Source organism: Pteronotus mesoamericanus, unplaced genomic scaffold (assembly GCF_021234165.1).
Source record: "Pteronotus mesoamericanus isolate MK-2021 breed Mesoamerican mustached bat unplaced genomic scaffold, CSHL_Meso_final contig_65, whole genome shotgun sequence".
Classification (NCBI taxonomy): Eukaryota; Metazoa; Chordata; class Mammalia; order Chiroptera; family Mormoopidae; genus Pteronotus; species Pteronotus mesoamericanus.
Window position 1 is genome coordinate 7,453,625 of NW_026555228.1, and position 10,040 is coordinate 7,463,664.

Sequence of the window (10,040 nt, forward strand, 5' to 3'; positions counted from 1 at the left end):
AGAGGCTCACTTATTCTGACTTAAAAGACAAGAAATCATGCTTTCACCATTCCATAGGAACACATCTGTGGATGTGGATGGGGGGCCACCAGTTTGTAACCTGTTATCTGGGTGTTTTAGAATGCATCAATTATCTAGATATTTATGAGTATTTAGATGACTTGCTGAATTTATCTATTTTTATGTGAATTTTGGGACATATTGTCCCAAGAAGGGTTATATTCCTCAATCTCCAACCTTACTGCATTAATTCCTTAGATCCATCAAAATGCTAGGTAACAAACCACTGTAAAATTCAGTAGCTTCAAACATTAAGTATAAACTTAACTAATGTGTCTGTGGTTCACAGGCAACAGCAGAAATACTGCCCAATTAGGCTGGTTCAACTGGGCAGTATATCTGGTGTTGCCTGGGCTAACTCACATATCTGGCCATTAGCTGATAGGTAGCTGATTCAAGATGGCCTTGGGTAAAATGAGTGGGTCAACTTGGCTCTGTGACACTTGTCTCTCATCCACTAGAGAACTAGCAGGCCATCTTGAGTATGTTCTCATGATAATGGCAAGAAGGCAAGAGCAAGCAAGTCCCTATTATGGGAGCTCTTTTCAATCCTCTTTTCAAGCCTTGTGTCATGTACTCCTATATCCTGTTGTTGTAAAGGAAGCCATATGGCTGAGCCCCAAGGCATAGCAGAACACTGTAAAGTTGCATGGCAAAGGGGTGCAGATACAAGAAAGGTGAAGAACTAGGACAAATTTTGCTGTCTATCACAATCACCAACACACTCTCTCTCCTCAGAGGTGATAACTAACCATGTCTGCTGCTGCTATTTCCAGAACCATTTCATTTTCAATATCTAGATTTCTCATGGCTTTTAATTGCCATGTTAATGTGCGATGCAAATTGTTCATTGTCAACCCATTGTGTTTAAGCCTTACGCTCAGCACCCCTTCTCAGTAGGATAAGTAATTGCCTCACAATAAAGCTGCAGCTTTGTGCAATGAGCTTGCCCACCTCTTTTCTTCTCAGATATCTTATGAAAACAAACAAGTTAAGGATAGCAAAAACAAAAACTCCAAGGGTGAAGAGTTGCTGAACAGTGACAAATAGACAAATATATACTGTTAGGCTGAGAATAAACTGAACGATGGCCAAGGTTGTTTGAGTTACCCATCAGAAATGGTGAGAAGTAAGCCAGCTTTAGTCCAGTTGCATATATTATTGTTTATTTTTTTAAAGATTTTTATTTATTTATTTTTAGAGAGGAAGGGAGAGAGAAAGAGAGGGAGAGAAATATCCATGTGTGGTTGCCTCTCACACGCCCCACACTGGGGACCTGGCCTGCAACTGAGGCATGTGCCCTGACTGGGAATCAAGCTGGCATCCCTTTGGTTCACAGGCTGGTGCTCAATCCACTGAACCACATCAGCCAGGGCTATTGTTTATTTTTAATTGCACTGGTTTTATAGACAGTAAATCTGAAGCTTATTGGTAGGCTAAAAAACATATTTAGATTCTTGAAATTCCTGGTAGTTTTTCTATTCAAGGAGTATATGTTTCTTAGCCATTTTTCTAAGAAGTGCTCATGTATTCACTAAAGGTGCCCACTACCTTTTTGTCTTATTTTGGATTCCCCTAGAAGCCAGCCCTGAGAGAAAGATTCAGTGCAAGTGGTTCATTGGCAAATAAAGTAAATGCCAGTAGGGAAGAGGGGAAGTGAGACAAGGATGGGAAGGCAGCCAATAAAAGGTACATTATCAAGCCAGTTAGCTCTGTAGGCAACTACAGAGCATAATCTCATTGTAGAATTCTGGGACACAATGTAGAACATACATTTCATAGTTACTCTACCCAAAGAGATATTTATAAACCAATCAATTCCTAGTAGTTACTAATGGAGGCAGTTCCCCTGGAGGCATTAATTCCCTAGTCCTCCTGGCCTGACAAATTGGCAGGCAAAGTAGTCTTCAGCAGCCAGAGAAGCCAATCAGGCAAATGCATGTGCTGGCTGTCAGAAGTTGGGCCAGCACCTGAAGTGGTAAAGGTGAGGGAATAAGGGCAGAACACCAACAGAGCCTGCTTTCATTCCCTTGGATATGCTCTGATACCCAAACTATAGATATTTGACCTGTTCTTCTGCTTACATAAAGTTCAACTTCACCCTGGTTGGTGGGCTCAGTGGATTGAACACTGGCCTGTGAACCAGGGGGTCGCTGGTTTGATTCCCAGTCAGGGTACATGCCTGGGTTGTGGGCCAGGTCCTTAGTGGGGGATGTGCGAGAGGCAACCACACATTGGTGTTTCTCTCCCTTCTCTTTCTCCTTCCCTTCCCCCTCTCTCTCTAAAAATAAATAAATAAAATCTATTTAAAACTTAAAAAAATATTTTTTTAAAAAAGAAACTTCACCTTCTTTACTTGAATGAAAGCACCGTATTGTTAACTTTTCTTTCATTGGAGGATAAAATGCAATAATATTAATGCATTTTATTGTGTTATTAAGGTATAATTGATGTATAATCTGCATGTGTGTAAAACGTACACTTTGATGAATTTGACACATACATATAAGTTAATGAATCTTGCCTTCAGCAATTATTGATGTAGTGTTCAAAGGGTGATTTTTTAATTTTTATTTTAAGTATTTATCCATTTATCTTTAGAGAGAGGAGAGGGGAGGGAGAAAGAGAGGGAGAGAAACATCAGTGTGAGAGAGAAACATCGATTAGTTGCCTCTTGCATGCTCCCTAACTGGGGACCAAACCTACAACCCAGGCATGTGCCCTGACAAGGAATCAAACCGGCAACCTCGTGCTCCATGGCACAATTCCCAACCAACTGAGCCACACTGGTTAGGGCCTAAGGGTAATTTTTCATTTCTCTCATTCTTTCTATATATGTTAATTGAAATTGTTCTATAAGGAATATTTGTTTCTTCTCCATTTATTTGTTCAATCATTTATTTATATCATTATGGACTCATGCATATTTATTATAATTTAATGCTATCATTATTTATTTTGTTGCTCAAATTGTTCCACCTTTGGCAGTTGGATATTCTTTCAGGTTGACTATTGTGTCCTTTTGACATCCTTTTTTAATGCACCTCCATGAATTTCTTTTAAATGAGTATTTGATGCTTTCATAAGAGTTGTGAATGCCCCTGTATTGGTTAGCATTAGGCTTGGTACACGTAATAACAAGCTCTAAGTAACAGTGCCTTAAACAAGACTGAGTTTTATTTTTCTCTTTTGATATACCATGTTCATGGATCAGAAGGCTCAAACTTGTCAGGCTGTCAATGCTTCTCAACTATCTATAGATTGTAAGCAGTCCCAGTGAAAATCCTAGAATTCTTTTTTTCTGAAGAAATTGATAGGCTGACTCTAAAAGTTATGTTAAAAATTAAAGAAACTAATATAGCAAAGATAACTTTGAAAACAAAAAGGTCAAAGTTGGAGGACTCTCACTATCTGATTAGAAGACTTACTATAAAACTACAATAATTAAGACAGCATGACATTGACATAAGGATAGACATACAGATAAGTGGAACAAAACACAAAGTCTAGGAATAGTTCACTATATATGTAGTCAATTAATTTTTAACAATGGTGCCAAGGTGATTCAATGTGGATAGAGGATAGTCTTTCAACAAATGATGCTACAACAACTGGACCACAATACGTTAAAAAAAAAAAAGTGAATCAAAGTATAAGCATTAAAAATATAAAAATTTAAAAGGAAACATAAGAGAAAATTTTGGGGTTCTGGGGTAGGCAAAGTATTCTTAAATAGCACACAAAAGCCACAAACCATAAAAGAAAAATTTGGTAAATTAAACTTCAAAATTAAAGAATTCCGTTTTTCTAAGTACACAGTTAAGAAAAACACAGTTAAGGAAAGGACAAGTTGTACTTTGGGAGAAAATATTTACAAAGCACATATTTCTTGAAGGACTTATACCTAAATACAACTCAATACAAAAAAGACTATTTAAAATGTAGGCAAAATATTAGAACACACATTTCACAAAAGAATACAGATAGCATATAAACACATGAAAAGATGTTCAACATTATCAGTTAGAGAAATACAAACTAAAACCATGAGATAGCATTACATACCTACTAGAATGGGAAAAATGAAAATTCTGACACTATCAAGTGCTGACAAGGATATAGAATAATTAGAACTCATGCATCGCTGGTGGGTGAAAATGTGTTTGGCAGATTCTTATAATATTAAACACACACATCACATCACTCATCAATCTCACTCAAGAGAAATGAACTATGTCCACACAAGGACTTGTACACAAATAGTTATTAGCTTATGTATAATTGCCAATAATGGAAGCACCCTAAATATTCATCAGCTGATGAATGAATAAACAAATTGCAGTAACTGGGCCACAAAAGGGCACAAACTACTGATACATGCAATGACATGGATGAATCTCAAAAGCATTATGCTAAGTGAAGAAGCTAATTGCAAAAGGCTACATACACTGTATAATTCCAATTATGTGACATTCTGGTCAAGGTACATTATTTAGAAAGAAATCAAATCAGTGATTGCCAGTGGCTGGAGATGGGGAAGGGATTAAATACAAAGCAACAAAAGGGAAGTTTTGCAGGTGAGGTGGAAATGTTCTACATCTTGAATGTGGTGGTGGTTATGTGAATGTATAAATTTGTCAAAACTCATCAAAGTATACACCTAAAAAGGTGAATTTTAATGGATATACATTACATAATAAATCTGACTTTAAGGAAAATCATTTTTCTCTCAGGTAAAAGGTATCTGAAGGTAATATACCAGGGCTAGTATGATGGTTTTATGTTGTCACATGAATCCTGGTAGGTATCATTCTGTTTTATAATCTTTAGAATTGCAAGGGAAACTGGAGAGATGTAATCTTTAAGTTAGAACATAGCCATACTGAATACATTTGGGGTTCTATTACTAAAAAGAGTATGATGAAATTTGGGACAGGCAAATAACAGTGGCTGTTGCAAACTCACAAAAATTGTAAATCTAAACTAACAGAATACTATGAAGCAGAAAGAAAGAGCCACTACCCTTCACAACAGCATGGATGGAACTGGAGAACATTATGCTAAGTGAAATAAGCCAGGAGGTGAAAGACAAATACCGTATGATCTCATGTATAAGTGGAACCTAATCAACAAAACAAACAAGCAAGCAAAATAGAACCAGCCACATTGAAAGAAAGAAGAAACCGACAGGGATGGGAGGGAGGGAGGAAGTGGGGAGGGGAAAGGGAAGCATCATATCAAGGAACAGGTGTGAAGGACACATGGACAAAGCCAAGGTGGGGAAGGATTGAGGCGGGGAGGGGGGTGTGTGGGGCAGGGGAAAGTGGTGGCGGATAAATGGAGACAAATGTATTTGAAAAATTTTAAAAAATAAATAAATTTTTTAAAAAGTTAAAAAATATTGTAAATCTACCATAGATTGCCAGTCCCCAAGAAAGCAGCTGTACTTGGTTTACTCTTTGGTTCTCAAGAAAATGTGTCTCTCTTTTATTAAAAGAGAACCAATACCTCTTTGTTGTACATAAGCCCCACGTGGACCCATGGACAAAGCCAAAGGAGGAGTAGGATTGAGGGTGGTAGGTGAGGGAGAGAGGTAGGGGGAAAATGGGGACAACTCTACTTGAACAAAAATAAAAAAATAAGCCCCACATGAATGGAGTTACATAAATAAAACATGTCTTAAGATTGAGGGCAGAGGCATCACTTAGCTGCTAGGCTTAAACTTTCATGTGTGTACATTTATTTCCCAAGTCATGGAACACACTCTTTTTCTATGTACAGAAAATAATCAATTCTTCTATATTTTTTCATTCTTTAACATTATGGACCAGGAAATGATCATCACCCATGATTAACATCATCAGTACATTAAAGTTTACCTATTAAAGACTACAAATTTAAGACACAGTAGTCAGCAGAAAACTACCATTTAAAAAAGAAGCACTTAAAAAGTTTACCAAGTACCTTCAGCATGATTTTCCCACATATCCTTCTCACAGCCTACCATTTTTCAGGACCAAGAACTTATAGGCAGTTGAGAAAATTTTGACCAGAAAGATGCTGATGCAAAAACATTTTCCCATATAAACTATGTCATCCAGTCAGAAAAGTGTGATCTCAAACCACTCTGAAGGAAATACCTCAGAAATAGTTTTCTGGAGGAAAATCCTTAGAATGAAAATGAATTTCCATTACAGCTTTCCGTGTTGCAAACTGTTCCCCTCAGAAGGAAGAATTAATCATTTCTCTTTTGAAAAAAAAAAAGACCTGGACTTTTGACCTTGAGTTTCTGCTGTCTAGGGAATGATTTTCTGGCACTTCCATGAAAGATTGAGGCTGTGTTGAGTGTGCTTGATCTAATGTAGTTGTTGTCTTTTGTCCCAAGTATTTATTATACACTTGACAAAAATCTAAAATAGCTCCTTGTCTTAGCCCAGATAATGTGGAGTAAACTCTTCCATTTGATAAGGAGATAAGGGAAGTGGTGCTGGCTCAAATAACTGGCAGATATATTTGACGCCAGGTCTTACAGTGTGTGATCAAAACAACATGTGTTATATCAGTCAGCTATTGCCAGAATAATGCTGCATAATAAACCAGCCCAACACTCAGTGGCTTAGATCATTTGTTCAACTGTGGGTTGGCTGCTGTTTGTATGACATAGACCAAGCTTGACTGAACTTGGCTCTAAGCTTTAGGTTGAGTCCAGTTTGGCTCCCAGAGTCTGTTTTCCTTCTTGGACCAGCAGGCTAGCTGGATATATTCTTTTTTGGCAATGGCAGCAGCACAAAAGGAGTCAGTAGAAACACCACTACTTTATAGTCTAAGCTTAGAACTGGCACCCTCACTTTTGCTCACATTCCACTTGTCCAAGGAAAGGCATATGACTAAGCAACATTATCAATGGATGGTGAAAGTATACTTCACCTCTAGAGAAAGACTGCAAACTCACAGGGCAGAGGGCACAGATAAAGAGAGGGATGGATAACTGGAGACAATGCAGTCCTCTATAATCATACACAGACTGAGAAGCAACAACAGTTATCTTTTCTTCCATACCTTCACTGTTCATCTCACTCTTTCCCAGGATTGTAGCACCCTTCTATGAACTGCCTGGGAATAATGTCATTGGGGATGTTAGAGCAAGAACCTCCAAAAAGGCTCTTCTCCATAAACACAAGAACAACACTGGCAAAAATGGTTAGAACTCTGGAATTGAGCCAAAAGTTTACAGCAATCTAGAGAGTTATATGCGGGCAATGTTAAACAGAATAAAATGCTTAGGAATAAACTGAATGAAAGATGTGCAATACTTGTATCCTAAAAACTACAAAATATCATTGGAAGAAATTAGAGACTACCAAAATAAATAGGAGGGTATCTCATGTTCATGTAGTGAAAGAGTTACATGAAGATGACAGTACTCCCCAAATTGATCTACAGAATCACTATAACCTCTATAAAAATCCGAGTGGGGAAAAAAATCCCAGCTGCTTTTCTACATAAATTGATGTTTTTTTATAAAATTCATATGTAAACTCAAAATACCCAGAACAACTAAAATGATATTGAACAGGAAAAACCAAGTTGGAAGACTTATACTTCCCAAGTTCAAAATTACTACAAAGCAACAGTAATCAAGACAGTGTGGTACTGAGATAAGAATAGACATATATATCAATGGAATAAAATTAAGATTTCAGAAATAAACCCTTACATTTATGGTCCATTGATTTTCTACAAGGATGTTAAGACAATTGAGTAAGGTACAAATAATCTTTCCAATAAATGGTGCTGGGACAACTAGATATTATATGTAGAAGAATGAAGTGGATTACTACCTCACATCATATGCAAAATTTAACTTAAAAATGTACCAATGATCTAGCAAAAGCTAAAACTATAAAACTCTTAGTAGAAAGTGTACATGTAAATCTTTATAAACTTGAATTAAGCAATAGTTTCTTAGCTATGGCAGCAAAAACGCAACTAATGAAAGAAAAAAAATAGATAAGTTGGATTTCACCAAACTAAAAACTTATATGCTTCAAAAGACACCATCTTTTAAGAAAGTGAAAAGATAACTCATAGAATTGGACAAAATATTTATAAATCATATATCTCAAAATGGACTAGTATCTAGAATATGTAAAGTGCTCTTACAACTCAACAATAAAAATCAAATACAATCTTTTAAATGGGTGAAATCTTTGAATATATTTTTTTCTCTAAAGAACATATACAAATGGCTAACAAGCATGTGAAAAAGTGCTCAACACCAGCGTTCATTAGGAAAATGAAAGTCAAAAGCACAATCAGATGCCACTTCATATAAACTAGGATAGTAATATTTAAAAAAATGGAAAATAAGTTTTGGCAATGTTGTGGAGAAATTGGAACCCCCATATAATTATTTTAAGATTGTAATGTGGATCCCTAGCCAGTGTGCTTCAATTGGTTGGCGCATCATCTCATAATTGAAAGACTGCAGATTTGATTCCCAGTCAGGGCACATACCGAGGTTGCAGGTTCAGTCCTTGGTCCGGGCATGTACAGGAGGCAATCAATTGGTGTTTCTCTTGCATTGAAACTTCCTTCCCTTCTTCTTTCCCTTCCTCTCTCTCTAAAAAGCAATGGAAAAAAATGTCTTTGGGTGAAGATAAAAAAAAGATTGTAAAATGGTGCATCCTGTTGCATTTTTATATCTCAGTAAAATTAAATAAAAAAAATAAAGTGCCTTCTAATTATTCTCTTTAAACCTTTTTCTGGTCTCCATCCTGTTGGCTTGATTGTATTTTTCTTATTCGGAATGGTCACCAAGGTGGATGGTTTGGCAGATAATATAATTGGCTCACCATTCAGTTCCATTCCAAACCCTCTATAGCATGCCTTACTGCCTGCTGAGGACTGAAAATCTAACTTCACTTCCCATTTTCTCTTACAGCTTAGTTTCCAGGTTTTGTGTCCCTGAGAGATCTGCAAAGTAGAAATGAGGTGGATGCTATGCTTCACATGGCACATGCAGTAACAGAGTTTTGATTCTTTGCAGCAGAAGTTACAGTGGTCCCTGTGTGAAACTCTATGGGTGTGGATAAGCAGATTGCGGGGCTTTAATTTTGTTGCTAATGGCCTGGGCTGAGGCTGTATGGAACTTGAGCAGGGATCAACAAACTTTTTCTGTAAAAGGCCAGAGAGTAAATACTTGGGCTTTGTGGGCCATGTGGTCTCTGTTGCAACTCCTCACCTCTGTCCTTGTAGCATAACAGGCACATATAACATGCAAATGAATGAACATGGCTATTTTCTAATAAAACTTTATTTATAAAAATTATGCCCGTGGGCCATAGTTTGCTCTCTCCTGTCCTAGAGCAATAATAATGGTGGTAATTTTCTGATGGTTTATTAGCATTTTTTATTGCAGCAGAGGTAGGTTTTTCTTTATTGGGTCAGTTCTGCGGTATATTTTAAACAGTATATTATCTTGTAGTAGTTGCTTTAGGGATTGCAAAATGCATACTCAACTGTTCAGTCTATTTAGAATAAATATTTTCCTACTTCAATGGAAATCTAGAGACCTTACTGCTATATAGATCTCATTACTCTCCCCCATTTATGATATAATTGTCTTACACAGTACATCTACATATATTGAGAATCACATCATATGTTATATATTTTGCTTTCAACCTTCACAGATGCTTTAAAGATCTAAAATTCACCTATATTTTTTTTTACCATTTCTGTCTCTAGTTAATTTTTGCTATTTCCTCTAACTTCTTGAACATATGGAATACAGTTCTAATAACTGTTTTAATGACTTTGTCTAATTCAATCCTTTCTGTCATTCTAGGCCAGTTTCAATTGATTGATTTTCTTACTTCTTTGCTTTTCTTTAAAAATCCTCACTGGAGAATATATTTATTGATTTGAGGGGCAAGGAGGGAGAGAGAGAGAGAGAGAGAGAGAGAGAGAGAGAGAGA